Genomic DNA, 17,493 nt, shown 5'->3' with positions numbered 1-17,493 from the left:
ACAGAATACCTCATCTACAAGCATGGTGGGCTGTAAATGCCTAGTGGGAACCTGTGACTATGACACACCCCACTAAAACTGTACCTGGAGGGGATTAAGGTTGGAATAGGTCTTCCCCCTGATATTCTGCCCTTGATGCCAATAGCCTAGTAGCTGTGACACAGAGTATCCAATCGAATCAGATACGCAAAGCATGTGGTGGGGGGGGGCGGGAGAATTAAAGGAACATTCCCTAGAGTGAGTTCAGCAATCTCCTTCAGTCCAACAAAGTCCAGTGTTGAAGCCTACACCGGGGAGTATGGGAGTTGTAGGTGGGATCAATCACGCTGTGGGTCAACTAAACACCTAGAGTCAATGATACAGGGGATGCGGGCCCATTTAGTGAATATGGAGAACAAACGTGAGAAGTAGGCCTGCTATGTTGAATGGAGGGCCCTAAAAACAAGACCGTCCTCCCATCTAGTTGCCCCTCGACCAGCATGGGACCGCCCTTCAAGTCAATTTTGATTACTGTGAGCCTGAAGAGAACACCTGGTCTAAGCAAGATTATGGCTCTGCAAGCAAAGCCAGACTATGTGGTACAAAACATTTCCTTAAAGCATTTTTTAAAACGGGAACCCTCCCCTCCCATGATATGAGTCTCTTATAGCAGTGCAATTTGAACACCCCATCACCTAAGATACTGCTGAACCGCATGTCTGTTACGTGTGGAGCCCATACCATGGACATTCTACCAGATTATGCTAAGTTTAGACATGTCAGTATCCTAAGTGGGGAGAGTGTGGGCTCTGTAGCGGATCATAAGCCACATCATCACAGTTATACAAAACTGTAAAAAAAACAATTTCTACCGTGGACAGCCCTCAAACATTATGATCACCTAAACAGTAAAAAAAAAAAAAAAAAAGGCCCATGGCTGAAAAGGTCCTGCATGTTACCAGCATGCATCATGTTTGCTAGGCAAGGGGGGTAGCCAGGCTGTCTTCAGTTTCCACAGTGTGTAAGCAGTCTGCAGTTCTACTCTCTCTGGGTCAGTTGGGACGACCTGTTACTACAATCTGATGAATACAGATTACTTCACCTGAGGTTCTTGTTGTGATATAAGCTCCTCTGCTGTTTCCCTTGTCAGCTCCTGCAGGGTTGCTGAGACCATGCTTTGACATCGGCTATGCCATCGTCTGAACAGTAAACAAGGGGTGAATGCAGTCTGCCCACAATGTAACCTCCAACCTCAAGTCTGGGTTTGTCCCTCCTTTGCCTGTTCTGGGGTAGATGCCCCTTTGAATCCAGCACCACCATGTTTGCGTGCCCAGTGCTTCTGGCGATGCGATGTTTGTGCCTCATGTTGTCGGCATGGCAGTGAAGGGAAAGCGGATGTCTCAACCCAGTCCCAGGTATCCATGGGCTTGGTAAAGCATTAACTTTTAATTCAAACCATGTCCTTCAGTTTAACTTGAAAAAGGAGGGAATAGTGGAGGTCAGCCTGTCTCAATCTGCACGTCACCCCCAAAAAGGGAGCCCTGCGGCACTGCACTGATATAATCCGGGAAGAGGAATACTGGCATTTTTGTAACGGAATGGCTTTGCTGTTCTAGCTGAGAGTCTGTGCACACCACTTGACCAGCAGCAATGTCAGCCCCTGCTGCACTCTACACCCAGTAATATATGTTGTAAGACCCGAATTACCCCACGTAGCAGAGGGGGACAGGCAGTCCCAATGCTGCACTGGCAAATACTCAAGTGTGGTCACTATAGGCCCTGGGGAAAAAATGGGTGGTAGCCCACACCCACTTTCAGTCTGCACTCCTTCGTGAAGCCCGCAGTGGGGTTGTTGGTCGAAGTTCAGGCCCACTGGGTTGCCGGGATTCTCAGTAACTGGTATCAACCAAAGTCTGTTCACTGATGTGTGGTGCAAGCTCCTATGCTACAGCAGTTCAATGTAAGATGCTATCTAAGGTCGCCTATGCCCTGAACTCCCCCGGTATCAGGCCTTTCTGTGGCCAAGAGTTTTGTGGTGGCGGGTGGGTCACAAAAGGGAAGCGGCCTGCTTGGTCAGTTAGCATGACACCAGCACACTCTGATCCCCAAACATTCCAATTCCTGCTTGGGGGTCAACAGCGGATTTGTCAATAATCTCCCACAACTAGTCTGCTTTACCAGCAGAAAAAAGATGTGGAGGGGTATATGGTGGAGAGGTAAGCCAGTGTATAATACCATTGAAAAATGATCATATAAGCTATTTTACAGTGGGATAAGCTTTCTTAAGTTTTAGGTATGTCTCGCCAAAGGGGTTCCAATTGCTTAGACAAAATGCCATCTGCAGTGGTAGTCTGCCTGAAAGTTTGAAATGTGTGGGTTTGAAGAGGTGTAGAGTGTTGAATGGTCCGGTATGTATTGGAGATTAGTCCTTTAGACCCGTCATATGCGCTCACTAATTTTTCAAGTCAGTATAGGATATGGTAGCCCCAGAATAATTGGAGGGGTGCAATGCCCAATGATGCAGCTGGCAGTACTGTAGCCTTGTTGTTTCAGGGAGAGAGTAATAAGCCTTACACTGTTCAAATGACTTAATGGAGGCTCCCGCAAAGAGGTCTGTTAATTTCCTAAACTCCTCTGCCTCCAAGCTAGTAAATAATGGAGGCAGTAGCACAAGAGTGAAATCCGGGTTGCGTGCAATTGGAGTGTTGGAGGAGGGGAAGGTAGTAAGCCCTCACCTGATTCCCAGTCTGTCTCATATGTCAAGTGCCGTCCTAATGGGGGGTAGCTATGTAGGTGCTGAACAATGAAACGTGCTTGGGTAGCCAGCCTAGAACCAAGAGGGGCTAGCAGTCCACTGACAGATCCATGTGGAACCAGTGTTGCGGCCAACTGGCCTGCGTCCAAGGTGGCAGTGTGGGAGTTAGGATAATACCCCAATATCTTATTGTGTTAAGAGCCCATTGGATCTACTAGGGCTTGCATATCAGGGAGGTCCTTGGGTATAGTTAAATTGAGCAGTATTCCATGTAGGGGTGTGTGCATGGATCCAGCCCCCCTCCATATACGCAAGACTCCATGTTCTCATAATTTACTCAATGATGGGTTGGCCACTAATTAAACCGGGCCCTTAGTTGAGTGAAACAAGTCCAATGCAGAGTTTCTTAGCAACATAAAAAACTCCAGTTGTCTGCACATAGGATTCATTCTGCAATCTCATTTTGCACTTATCAGATACAATCTGTGACAGATGACTAGCCCTATAATAAAAACACATTTTAGGAGACGCAGGCCTTCAGCCTCTGTGTGAGCCTATAGTTTAGTCCTCGGGTCCTAGGTTTAGTTGACCCCCAATACGAATTGTTTTATCATTCTTTCAACACTCGTCAATAAAGATTTAGCAATTGTAAGCCACAGCATACCATAGACATAACTGAACCTTGATGAAAAGGTAATTATTATAATCCTTCCATGAGTTATTCTTTCCGGGGGGAGGGGGGCGGTCTTGATTTCTCTTTGCCATGTTCTAGCAACAGGGCATCAAAAACTCAACCTAGACCTTTTCTGCCAGAGCGTCCATGTAATGTTAGGTAATAGGACGTTTGAGTATTGCAGATTTAGAATTTCAGAGGGCTCACACAATAAGGCTCTGTAATGTACCCTGGCAGTCAGACTCACCGAAGAACAAAATAGCCATCTGACATGACATCATCATGTCGGAAATATTTTACAGATTGCCCGGAAAAGTGAGGCCTATTAATATAGGATGGACATAATATGTATATCTCCACGGACTTTCAAATTGGTTAACTTCTACTGTAACCTGGCAATATCTGTACCCCAATCAGGCGGTTGACCATAGACATGATATATTTCATCTATACTTTTATTAGTGTTATCTACATGTTGATGAATAAAAATCAGTTCTAATATGAAATATTTTACATTGGGTGCCATGTCTAGTAGAGTAGTGTTAAAGGTTGAGATCTTCATATATAATTAACTTCCTTAAGAATCGTGGCAAGTGTGTCTGTTTCTGCCCTTGAAAAGACTAGACCACCTTCAGCCATATTTCCAACACCTGTATTGACGTATAAAAGTTTACGGTTAGCCTCTAATCTGACATGTATATTTTGCTCCACAACAAGTTAAACTCTGATTTAACTTAAAAAGAGAACAAATAAAAACATTTAAAATGATATGACGCATAACACACAGTCACAGCATCAGTTGCTGCGAATACAGTTATCAATGATATTGGAGGATTACCCACAGTCCAACCGTCATGATCTCTGGAGGTGGGGGCATGAGGGGTGGTTAAAAACCCATTGCACTCAAAGATGTATCTAAAAATATGAAAGTAAAATATGTTTGGAGACCGCCCGCCTCAGACCAGAATTCCAGCCCCTTGGACTCTAATGGTCCTTCTCACTCACCCGTGGGAAAGACTGGAAGATCTGCCCTCATTATACCTCCAGGGAACACAAAGATTACGGAACGCCAAAGGTGTTGCAAAACAAGCATTTGCAAAATCAATAGATCTCACATATGCAGGGGTGGAACCTCCGTTAGGTCGGAGGAGCATCGCCCCCGCCAGCAGCGGCAGCTGGCAAACCTCTACAATACAGCAATAATGAACTATGTTTATTATTGTTGTATTGTAGAAGGGGTGGGGCCACGGGCCCTGACGAGCACAGAGGGGGAATACTCAGTACTCCCCCTCAGTACGCATGTATGTTAGCCGGCCGTCTCAGGCTGGGCAAACATACATGCGCACTAAGCTCTGTCCAATCCAGCAATGCAGTGCTGGGTTGGAGAGAACAGGCAGACTCTCACAGTCTGCCTAGGAGCACCCTGGCTTGGCACTCCCCCAAATCTGAACACTTGTGTCATGATGGTAACATTTAGATTGGCCGCAGGGCAGGCTGGGCAGGCTGGGAGCCTGTGCCTGTTGCCAAGGAAAGAGGTGATGCTTGGTGGTGGTGATGGCGGCAGCGCATTCAGGTAAGTTTTTTTTCTTCAATTATTAATTTTTCTTCACCCCTGCACCAGCCGCCCCCACCACGCACTGCTCCTGCACATATGTAAACTATATTGATTTAGAAGGAGTGGAGTGGCATTGTGTTGCATGGCACTGTGTGGAGTGGAGTATAGAGGAGTGAAATGTTATTAAGTGGACTTATGTTATGTTGCAATAAGTATAGTGCACTGACTGAAGTGGAGTGCCTTGGCTTGGGGGAAGTGTCATTTTGTGGCCTGGAGTGTAGTGTATTGTCATTTAGTGGACTGGCATGGTTTGAAGTAGCATTGTGCAACATGTAAAAGAGTAGCATTGTGTGGATTAGAGTAGTGTGGTACATTGTGGGATGGAGTGGCACTGTGTGGCTTGGAGTGTACTGGAGTGGCATTAAGTAGTGTGGAGTTGCACTTAGAGGAGTGAAGTACGGTGCCATTGTGTAGAACAGGGGGCCTTCAAACTGGGAGGTGGGTTCCCCTGGGGGGGCCTCAAATGATCCCAGGGAGGTGAGGCACCAGGCTATGGCCAAGAGAAGCATTATGGTGAGAACCGTGCTGTGTCTTAAGCTGAAGAAAATGAGCAGTACATGCCTGACCAGAATAGTATGGTTGGCATCATGTATTTGATTGCATTTTTTATAACAGTAACACAAGTTATCTGCAATATTTAAAAAAGTTTAAACATTGCACATTGAATAGAATAATTGTGAAAAAGTTGGTGTGGGTGTGTGTGTCTGTGTGGGTGTATGTGTCTGTGTGGGCTTGGGGTTAAAAAGTTTGAAGATCAGTGGTGTAGGGTGGAGTGGCTTAGTGCTGGTGGAGTGGAGTTGGTATTGTGTGGTGTGGTATTAAGAGCGGTGTAATTGTGTGGTGTAGGGTGGCATTGTGTGGCTTGGAGTATAGTGGCATGGAGTGTAGTCATTATGTGGTGTGAGGTGTGAAGTGGTGAGGCACTGAGTATAGTGAAGTGGCACTGTGTGGCTTGCAGTTGCATTGAGTGGAGTGGAGCCATACTGGAACCCACAGATATACATGGACTTATGAGAAAAAGAGGAATAGCAATATTCCGGCCATAGACACAGAGGAGTACACCAAGTACAAAAGAGGACTACATGTTGGAATTTGAATAAGACACTATTAAGTCAATGCAGTAGCAGTAGGACAACAATAAAAGGGCAAAATAAAATGCAAAGAGTACAAAAGAAACACACAGACCCACCAGCCAAGACATAACCGACAACAAGCATCGAGTAACAGTGCCTAGGGGCCGAGCTGAGCAATGAAAAGAGCAACTGCAGACCAAAAACGGTGCTAGGAGATGGTGGGGCAGAGAAGGAGCCCTGCTAAACAACAAATAACAAGGCATCAACTGGACTAGCAAGAACAGCTAAGGTCACACAACCAAGGGCAAAAAGAGGCCTACCTCTCTATGTCAAGAAAGTTACATAAACACAAACCAGGCTTGGCTACTATTGAGTCTCCAACAAGGTAAGTGCAAGAAATGCATCCCTGCAAGAGTGAGCTACACACTAATGAAATATACTATCATGAGGTGTGAATAAACTGTCATACAGCATGAGCATTGATACATTAAGACAACAGCTCAGCTATATAAGTAAAGATAGATGCAAATGAAGCACCTTGCAGCTGATGCACGTCTCAAAGGAATAAGTCTGTGCTGATTGCGGTAGATAGGATTGAGGTATATCCGGGTAGGCTGCAGTAGAGTGGACTGAGATACACTGGAATGGGGTAAATTGGGGAATAGTGGATTGGGGTATACTGGAGTAGATTGGAGTGGAGTAGTTTGAAGTGGGTTAGATTATAGTGGAATAGTGTAGGTTGGAGTGGATAAGAATAGGGTATAGTGGAGTAAATTGAGGTGAAGTAGATTGTAGTGGAGTATACTGCACTAGACTGTAATGCCGTAGATTGGGGTGGAGTGGGTTAGATTGCAGTGGTGTGTGGTACATTTTTAGTGGGATTGATTGGAGTGAAGTGGGGTAGATTGAGGTTAAATACAGAGTGGTAAAGGGGATTAGAGTGGAGTGGGCTAAACTGTAGTGGAGTACAGTGGGGTGGATTGGACTGAAGTAGAGTGGGGGTAGGTTAACATGGAGTGTGATACACTGGAGCAGAGTAGATTGGGTAATTTAGAGTATGGTAGATTGAAATGGAAGGTTTGAGTGGAGTGGCATAGATTGTAGTGCAGTGGAGTGGGGTAGATTGGGTTGTATTGAATTGGAGTGGAGTGGGGTAGAATGGAGTATAGCGGTGTGGAGTGGAGTGGCGAGCCGTGTCATAGAAAGTCTTACAGTGGAGTGTCTTGGAGTGGAGTAGCACGGTATGAAGTGAGGCTTGCATGGAGTAGAAGGGCATAGAGTGGAGCAGAGTGTTGCAGAGTGAAGTGATGTAGAGTGTTGTAGGGAGGAGTAGTGTAAAGTGGAGTGGTGTGGTGTTGCCCTACGTAGGAAGCTTATGCCCAGATGTTTATCCTGTGGTCACTGTGCCACTGAATTCAAGCTAGCCTGGCCCATAGGTGGTGATACCCTAAAAACGGTCCCAGAATGCTTGTTTATGGTCCAGGGAGGATCTGGCCTGGCATTTCAGGCTGGACTGTTCCTTGAGCAGTAGGGTAAAAACTGCTTTGCATATGGCAGGTTCCAAACTGGGGTGATATGGTGGCATGGTGGGCAAAAGAAATGTTGTAATGGGATGCTGCCCGAGCAATTTCCATGGGCCGGGATTAATTCAAGCATTCCATCCATCACCTTGTCGTTTTTGCGTCCGGTCCAACAGCAAGCAATGAATAGGCTACAAACCCCAAAAGGTATGCTGTATATATTGCAGAGGCAGTAAATGCACTGTGGGTAGTGCAGACCTAAGAATGGAGAGGAGGTGACCCCTAAGACATCAGACGTACGTACACTCCTAAATCCCATACATTCTTCCAGGCACCAGTGGAATTCAGCTTCCCAGAGTCCCAATAAAAACATAAAAAGAAAATGTAACGGGATATGTATAGTCTAACAGACTAGCTTTGGTCCAGGGGTCCCCCTGGGACCCCACCAGGGCTTAAAGGTATTTTGTTTTTAAATATCTGCAAAATCTGCGGCTGGATCTGTAGATTTTGCAGAGGTTTAAAAAAATGGTCTCCCAAGTTTCACAGTTTTTTTTCCCCAGGGTTGGCCAGGTCCTCAGGGCATTATGGCTTAAAAATAGGATGGGGGCACACAGGATCCCCCCTACTAGTGCTTTTAGAAGCCCAAGAGACCACCACCTCCCCAGGGCTAAGCTTAGTAACTATGCAAGGGCTGCGCCTAGCCCCCACACCCTGGAGACCACCACTTCCGCAGGGCTAAAAGTAAAATAATATGATAGAGGTTAAATATAACTTGTGCACTCGCCGTGCGCTGATAATTAACCCATATATTACAGCACTCATTACATCTGTTATAACAAAATTGATGTGTGGCCATAACATTTGTAGGAAAATGTTCGATGACATAACTGCATGGCGGGGCGGAGGTTCTAGTTACTGTAGCACGGCTGGGTGCGTCGCGCTGACTGTGGACTGTACGGCCTAATGGGGGAACAAAACCTCGTTGGAGCAAGCTGTACAGTTAACTAGTGTGCCAATACCGCGCAAGCCGGGCACCTCTTTATTTTATAACCTCCGCCCCGGACAACGTATGGTGTCACAGAGCAGGCAACAATGTAGGGGAGAGCCCGGGTGATTGTCTACTTCCCCCACATGTTTTAGTGAACTACTACAAAAACATTCACCCTCGAACAAGGCATATGAATAACAATAACAACCAGAGATACAAAAGAAAAGAGAGAGAAAGGAAAAGAAGATAACAGCAGGAGTTATTGGCTGTACATGCACACCAGTCACTTTTCTTTTAAACACATGAAGTCTCTTAAGACTTTGGCTGGGTTCAGGGTTGGGCAGCAGGTCGTACCTTTCACTTCTCCCGCTCTGCTTCAGCCCTCGTGCGGGTCCCCGATATGGGGAACAGGACCCTTCGAGATCTCTGCTGGGACCTCCGTCACTTCCTGGTCAGCATTCATCTGGAGAACTTGGCTGTGAAACGTAGCCTCCTTCAAGCTCTTCGCCACTCTCCTCCAGCGGGTCAGCTCCTGAATCGCCATCCCAAGGCTCCACCCTCAAGAACCAAGACACATTCCGGGTCACCTGACGCCCCACTTTTGTGGCAGCAGCGATGGTCCCAGCGTTCTTCTCGACTATCTAGATGTCAGGTTCAAAAGGGGTACGGAACTTCCAACCTGGGTGGCGATCCTTCAGAATGACGGATTCCCCCACTTTTAGGTCAGAATGTTTCGCCCTTCTCCTCTTGCTGGCCTAGACATTGGTCTGTTTTCGCTTCTCCTGCGTCTTGAGTATATCCAATTCAGTAGGTTTCCACTGCTCATCAGCGTATCTGCAGTCCTGTGGTGGCGAAAGAAACATCAACGCTGCCGGGGCACACCCCGTCGTGCTATGGGGTGTCTGCCGGTATGCCCTCAGGAACGCATGCAGGCATATCTTGGCGTTCTCTTGTTGACTTACTCTAGTTCGTAAAGCAGGGTTCAAAGTCCACATGAAGTGCTCAACATCCCCGTTTGCCTGGGGTTATTGAGGGGTAATTCACCAGTGTGATATGGCGAACAAAACCTGAAACTCCTGGCCGTGAAATGGAGGACCATTGTCCATTGTTATGTCCTCCAGCAGACCCAGGAGAGCGAAAACCTTCTCCAAGACAGGATGGACATGCTCAAATGCCGTGGACGTCACCAGTTCCACCATCGGGAACCAGGCGCACAAGTCAGTCATGACAGCCGTCAGCCATCCATCAGGAAAACTACCAAAATCCAGGCTTACCCGGGGCCATGGTCGAGTGCTGGGAGGTTTGGTCATCACTGGAGCAAGGACGGGATCTCGAGCGGTGATCGCACAGGGATCACCTGTTGGTATCAGGTCATCTACCATGGCGTTCATCCTGGGGAACCACACCTTCTCACGCAAACAGTCTTCGCTGTCCCCTGATGACCCTGGTAAGCTAATTCTACAACTCTAAGGTGTAGACTGCGGGGTATTACTAAGCGCTGGCCCTGGAGAGGAAGACCTTCTGGACTCACAGAGAGCTCCAGCCCTCACATTCAAAATCCACTGCATCGTCTTGCGCTCCTCAGAGTCAAAATCGTACTTCTTGTCAAGGAAACATTTCCATGACCGATTGGCTCAGCCGATGACTGCATCTCGGATTGAGGCATCAATGATCTCCGTCACCATCAGCGCTGTGGGACATGCTAGGTTCACAATCATGTTTACGAAACTCTCTGTCCGTCCATCCTCCTCCTCTTCTTCTACCTGCGAGCGTGGCCGCAACGGATGGCGTGATAAGTAATCTGCAGGATTGTTGACTACAGGCCAGTAGACAATGTAAAACCGGTAGGGCTGGAGGAGCACCGCCCACCTTTCAATTCTTGGCAGGGCAATTCGGGCCGTGCCCGCAAAGAGGGATACCAGTGGTTTGTGGTTGGTAACCATCATAAATTTGTGCCCTCAAAAATACAAGTTGAAATGCTGACAGGCCCGTCGTATGGCCAGCGCTTCCAGCTCAATTTGCGCATACCGGGCATCCGTTGCCGAGAGGGCCATGTTGGCATAGGCCACTGGCGTCCACTGCTGTTGGCTCTGTCCTGCAGCAATACGGCTCCGAGCCCAATGGGGCTGTAGTCCACCATGACTTCCGTTTTCTTGTGCGGGTGGAAGTATGCCATGACCACAGAGTCCAACAGTGAACTTTTGACTGCTTGGAACGCCTTGTCCACTTCTATGCCCCACTCCCACGGGGTGTTGGCCTTCGTGAGCTGTCGAAGAGGTTCGGAAAGTGTGGCCAGATTGGGGATGAACCTCCCATAGTACGTTGCCATACCGAGGAAGCTCCTGACTTCAGTGGCGTTGCGAGGTAAGGCTGCTCCTTGGATGGCCTCTACTTTCTTGGGGTCAACCTTCAGAAGTTCCCTTGCAAAGATGTAACCAAAAAAATTCAATGGAGTTGTGGTACAAGGCGCATTTCTTCCGGTGCAACGTTAGTCCTGCTTCTGCTAACCTCTGGAGAGTGGCTCTCAGCTGTTTTTGATGTTCCTCTAACGTGTTGGAGAAAATTAAGATGTCGATTAATGACACCGGTCAAACCGGACAGTGTCTCCCGTATGGCATTGTGGAAGATATGCACGGCCGAAGAGCCCCCAAAGCTAAGGCACTTGTAACGTCGCAGCACCACCTGGTTTGAGAATGTGGTGACGTTACGGCTTTCTGGGGTTAGCTCCCGCTGATGGTATCCCGAGTATAGGTCCAACTTAGAGAACCACTGGGCTCTGTTAAGATCCACAACAATATCATCCATGGTGGGTGTGATGTGGCGTTCTCAATTTATGGCAATGTTGGGAAGGCGCATGCCCACACACAGGCGAATGGTGTCAGGCTGCTTAGGCTTTGGGGCGATGACGAGTGGCGACACCCAGGGCGTCGGGCCGGTCACCTTCTCTATGACCCCCACTCCTCAATTGTCTGTAGTTCACTCTCCACCTGGGCTCGTAAGTGGAAAGTCACCCGCCGGTGCTTTAGGGCAATGGGTCGTACTGCAGGATCAACATGTAACTGGAACTACTTTCCTTTCAGTTTTCCTAGCCCTTGAAACAACTCCGGGAAATGGGCCAGCACCGCCTCAGCCAGGGAGTCGTGGACTTGCCAGGCGAAAAACACTAGCTCCAGGTCTTCCACCGTGTGGCATCGGAGAAGGGTTCCTTTCTTGCCTTCCAACACATGGCATTTGGCATGTGTCGAACGGCGCTCACTACCAACAGTAACCTCTATCGCCCCTCGCCGGGGTTAAGGGTCCACGCCCCTATGGGCATATATCTTGGTCCAGCATGGTGTGAGCTCTGGTGGGGGAGATATCTTGCTGTATTGTTCCACATCCATAACGTTTACTGACGCCCCAGTGTCTATGAGCACTGTCGTGCCATTTACCGTTATGGTACACATGGGTGGTGGTCTCCACCTCTGGTCCAACCTGTCAGCAAACGAAACAACAAATATCTCCTTATCTTCATCATCCTCGTAGGGTTTGTTGCCTGGGTATGCGTCAACCGCCACCATCCCAGTGCCATCGTCTGGCGTAACTTGCTTTATTGCCGCCTTCCGGGCCAACATGGTCACGGATCTGGGCCACCTCCCTCAGAAAACTTTGGCAAAATCGTTGGGCTTATCACATTTGGAGAAGTTCTTTCCCTTGGCAGGGCATATTCCTGGTATCCTGTGCTCTAGACCACAGCTACCGTACCTCTTTTTCTCCAGTCTCGGTGGTCGAGCCACATGCGGCTGATTGTAGCATCCTTGGACGGCGTCAACCCGTTCTTCCTTTACTGGGCCCAATTTGGCCTGGCCTGGTGCCGGAGCAGATCGCGCTAGGGCAGCATCCATGTCCTCTGCGACTATTGGACAGATTGTGTGACCTTGCAAGGATAAGTATTTCATCCAGCGATATGCCTGTATAACATCACGTTTGGGGAGGCACCGACAGACGTACAAACTCAAACATACAGGCAGCAGCGGTATTCCTGAGCACCCTCTGACATCAGGGGGAGCGAAGACAGACGGGGATGCGCAGACAGACGGGGATGCGCAGACAGACGGGAATGCGCAGACAGCTAGAACACCGGAAGAGAAATGCTTTTGCATTTCTCTTCCGACCGGGAGGTGGGGCGGGAGGGACAAGAAAGGAAAGGAAAGACCTTACCTTTCTTGTCTCTCACAGCATTTCTGCTGTTTGATCGCAATGCGATTGGGCAGCCGAAATAACCACTAGACACCAGGGAATTTTTATTTTAGGTACTGTCAATAAGGGGAGCAGCCCCTTGGGAAAGGATCGCTCCCTAGGGGTCCATATTATTTTTAGGCCATTTCTGCCGCCCCTGGTGGCAGACAGATCTAATATAATTAGGCCAATCTGCCCCCGGGGGCAGAAAGCCCCTAGACACCAGGGATAATTTTTTTGTTTATTTATTTTTTTTATGTGTGGGGAGCAACCCCTTAGGCAAGGGTCACTCCCCGGGAGCCAAATTATTTTTAGGCCAATTCTGCCCCACCTGGGGGCAGAAACCACTAGACACCAGGGAATTTTATTTTTTTAGCATGCTGACACATAAGGGGAGCGGCCCCTTGGGCAAGGGTCGCTCCCTAGGGGCCCGTAACATTTTTAGGCCATTTCTGCCCAGTCCCACCAACCCATGGGGGCAGATCGGCCTAATATGAGCCCCTAGACACCAGGGATATATATATATATATATTTTTTTATATGTGGGGAGTGACTCCTTAGGCAAGGGTCACCCCCTGGGGGGGGCAAATTATTTTTAGGCCATTACTGCCCACAGGGAGGCAGAAACCACTAGACACCAGGGAATTTTTATTGTTTTTATAGTTACTCAGAAGGGGAGTGGCCCCTTGTGCAACAGCCGCTCCCAAGGAGGGGCAAAACATTTGTAGGCCATTTCTGCCCCCACGGTGGCAGATCGGCCTAATATAATTAGGACGATCTGCCCCCAGGGTGGGCAGAAAACCCCTAGAGACCAGGGATAACTTATTTTTTTGTTTCTTTTTTATTTTTTATATGTGGGGAGCCACCCCTTAGTCAAGGGTCACTCCCGGTGGGGCCTAATTACTTTTAGGCCATTCCTGCCCCCCCCCCCCAATTATTTTGGGTCTTGGTTTTACGTTTGGGCCATGAGAGCTTGGTAACTCTCAAAAGTGTGCCACTTGGAATGTTGAGGGCTGCGCTTTTTGGACTTTGGGACGCTGCCATTTAGAAACATCCACAACACCTAGACACATCTGAAAACTTAACATCTAGTTGATTCCAGGATAGTGTGCTTCACATACACCCCACACCATTTTCTTTCCCACAATGCCTTGCAAACCTCCAACTTTGCTGGGAATCACACATTTCTACTACATTTTTGTGATGGAACCTTCCGGAATCTGCAGGAATACACAAACCTCCTACCTCTCAACATTGTCTCATCTATACCGATAAAAATTATGCTGCATTTGTCAGACAACATTTTTTTTATTTCAATCTGCCTTTTTGGACCCGCTTTGTTTCCCCCTCGATTTCCACATGTTTTTGGCTCTTCCCTATCACAGGCACTTGGCCCACCTACACAAGTGAGGGATCATTTTTAACGAGAGACTGAGGGGAACATTGGGTGGTAGGAAATTTGTCCCGGTGGGGTGATCCCAAACAGAAATGTTGGAAAATTTAGATTTTTTAGCTAAATGTGAGGTTTGCTGAGGATTCTGGATAAGAAAACATTGGAGGATCCACGCAAGTCAAACCACCCTGCACTCCCTCTAGTGTCTATTTTTCAGAAATGTCTGGGTTTGGTAGGTTTTCCTAGATGGCTGCTGAATCCAGGAACAAAAACGCAGGTGCCCCCCCTCCCCACCAAAACAGGTAGTTTTGTATTTAATAATTTTGATGTGTCCAGATAGTGTTTTGGGGGTTTTTCTGTCGCAAGACCTAGGAGTACCCACACAAGTGAGGTACCATTTTTATCGGGAGACTTGGGGGAAATGCACAGGTTTGGTAGGTTTCCCTAGGTGCCGGCTGAGCTTGAAGACAAAATCCACAGCTAGGCACTTTGCTAAAAACAGCTCTGTTTGCTTTAGGAAAATGTGAAGTGTCCACGTTGTGTTTTGGGGCATTTCCTGTTGCAGGTGCTAGGCCTACTCACACAAGTGAAGTACCATTTTTATCAGGACACTTGGGGGAACGCTGGGTGCAAGGAAATTTGTGTCTCCTCTCAGATTACAGAACTTTCTGTCACTGAAATGAGAGGAAAATGGTTTTTTTGGGACAAATTGTGAGGTTTGCAAAGGATTCTGGGTAAAGGAACTTGGTGAGTGCCCCACAAGCCAACCCATTCTGTAATCCCATAGGTGTCTAGTTTTAAGAAATGTCCTGGTTTGCTAGGTTTTCTTAGGTGCTGAATGAGCTAGGGGCCCAAATCCACAAGTAGGCACTTTGCAAAAAACACGTAAAATTTCAATGTAAAAATGTGATGTGTCCATGTTACGTTTCCTGTCGCAGGCACTTGGCCTACCCACGCAAGTGAGGTACCATTTTTATCGGGAGACTTGTGGGAAAACAGAATAGAAGAACAAGTGTTATTGGCCTTTGTCTTATTCAACATTTTTTCTTTCCAAATGTAAGACAGTGTGTAAAAAAGACATCTATTTGAGAAATGACCTGTAATTCACATGCTAGTATGGGACCCCGGAATTCAGAGATGTGCAAATAACCACTGCTTCTCAACACCTTATCTTGTGGCCATTTTGGAAATACAAAGGTTTTCTTGAATCCTATCTTTCAATCTTTATATTTCAGCAAATGAATTGATGTACGACCGGAATAGAATGAAAACCCATTGCAAGGTGCAGCTCATTTATTGGCTCTGGGTACCTAGGGTTATTGATGAACCGACAAGCCCAATATATCCCCGCAACCAGAAGAGTCCAGCAGACGTAACAGTATATTGCTTTAAAAAATCTAACTTCGCAGAAAAAAGTTACAGAGTAAAACGTGGAGAAAAACAGTTGTTTTTTTTTTTACGTCAATTTTATTATTTTTTATTTATGTTGTTATTTCAGTAGGAAAACACTGTAGGATCTACACAAATGACCCCTTGGTGAATTATAAATTTTGTCTACATTAAAATGGGGTATGTCCCAGTAAAATGCCAAAATTGGTTGAAAAACTGCGTTTTCTGATTCATGTCTGCCCGTTCCTGAAAGCTGTGAAGATGGTTATTTTAGCACCGCGAACCCTTTGTTGATGCCATTTTCAAGGAAAAAACACGAGCCCTCATCTTCAGCCCTTTTTTCACTTGTTTGAAAAAACGAAATTTTTGCTGCATTTTGGCAAATTTCTTTGTCTCCTTCAGGGGAACCCAAAAAGTCTGGGTACCTGTAGAATCCCTGGGATGTGGGGAAAAAAGGACTAAAATTTGGCTTGCGTAGCTTATATAGACAAAAAGTTATGAGGGCCTAAAGGCGAAGATCCCCAAATAAACAAAAAAATCCCTGGCACCCGAGAAGGAAAAGTCCTGGCAGCGAAGGGGTTAAACATTGGCAGCGACGGGGTTAAACACCTCGTTTGAATCTGTGTTGCTGTGAGCGCTCGCGCATGCGCAACATCGTGCTGGGGGAGCGGAGACGGGCACCCGAGCTGAAACATTCAGGAAGGAGCTGACTGAACAAGCACCCTCTGACGTAGGGGGTGCAGATTCGGACGGGGGAGCGTCAAGCGTCAGAACACCGGCGTTCGCCGTGCGCCGGTTCCGGTTCCGGCCGGCGCATACTGGTGGGGGGCTATTTAAAGCCCCCCCCCCCCCCCCCCAAAGAAGGCTAGACCTTCTTTTCCTGTGTGCGGCGGCGGGACCTGGCGTGCGGCCCGCGATTGTACAGCTACCCTGCTAGAGAGCACAACGTGCACCAGTGGCCACCATGGACGCGCGAGCCTTGGCCCTGCTGAGCCTGCTGCTGGCCGCTGTCTGCCTCTCAGAAGGTGAGCCCCGGCGCAGCTGCCAGCCTGCCCTTGGGCACACCCAGCTCAACAAATTACCCAGGAGAGGGGATTTAGGCGCGCCTTCATGTGGGTTTGCGCACTTTTCTTTTTTACCAAGTCGCGCTCTAGAGGGGAGCGGTGTAATGTTTTTTCTGTTTCTTTTTGCAAATTTCACTGATCTCGCAGCTGGGGGGCATTTGTCGGTATTTTCTAGAAATGCGCTCTTAGTCACTGTCTTTTTACAGCAATTGTAGCCCAGAAAGCTTCCGGATCCTAACGAGGGGGAACACATTTCGTGGTGGAAACAGGCAGGGGGTGTAATTAGAGGCAAATTAGGGTGCCCCTCCCTCACACCCACTGGGCTGGGAACAAGGCCCCGTTTAATGGAATATTCAACTCAAAGTCTATGCCTGTGCATAGGAATGCGCGTGATTAACAAAGAGAAATGGCCTCTTTGCACCTGACACCCATATCAGGGTCCTCTCGGGATAAGGGATTGCAACAACATCACACTGCAAACAGCAACTTGAACTGTGGCTCGCGGGATAGGTGAGGGGTGGGAGGTCCAGTACTCTTTACTCCGAGTATCCGCCACAAATGACATCACTTTCAGAGGGACTGATGCATTAATAATTGTAAGTGCGTTGCATTAACCCTTCGTCAGCCGTTCTCCCGGGCGAGGGTTCAGGCCAGCCTGCCCCCCCCCCCCCCCCCCCCCCCCCCCCCACCAGCAGAAGTGAACAGCCATGATTCCACCCAAGCACTCCTTCATCATTCCATCCATGCTCACTCATCACTCATCCATGCCTCGGTCACTGGTCCTTGTACTCGTGCGCAGTCGGACTCGGACAGGACAAAGGCACCA

The sequence above is a fragment of the Pleurodeles waltl genome, chromosome 3_1 (assembly GCF_031143425.1).
Source record: "Pleurodeles waltl isolate 20211129_DDA chromosome 3_1, aPleWal1.hap1.20221129, whole genome shotgun sequence".
Taxonomy (NCBI): domain Eukaryota; kingdom Metazoa; phylum Chordata; class Amphibia; order Caudata; family Salamandridae; genus Pleurodeles; species Pleurodeles waltl.
This window is presented reverse-complemented; position numbering follows the sequence as displayed.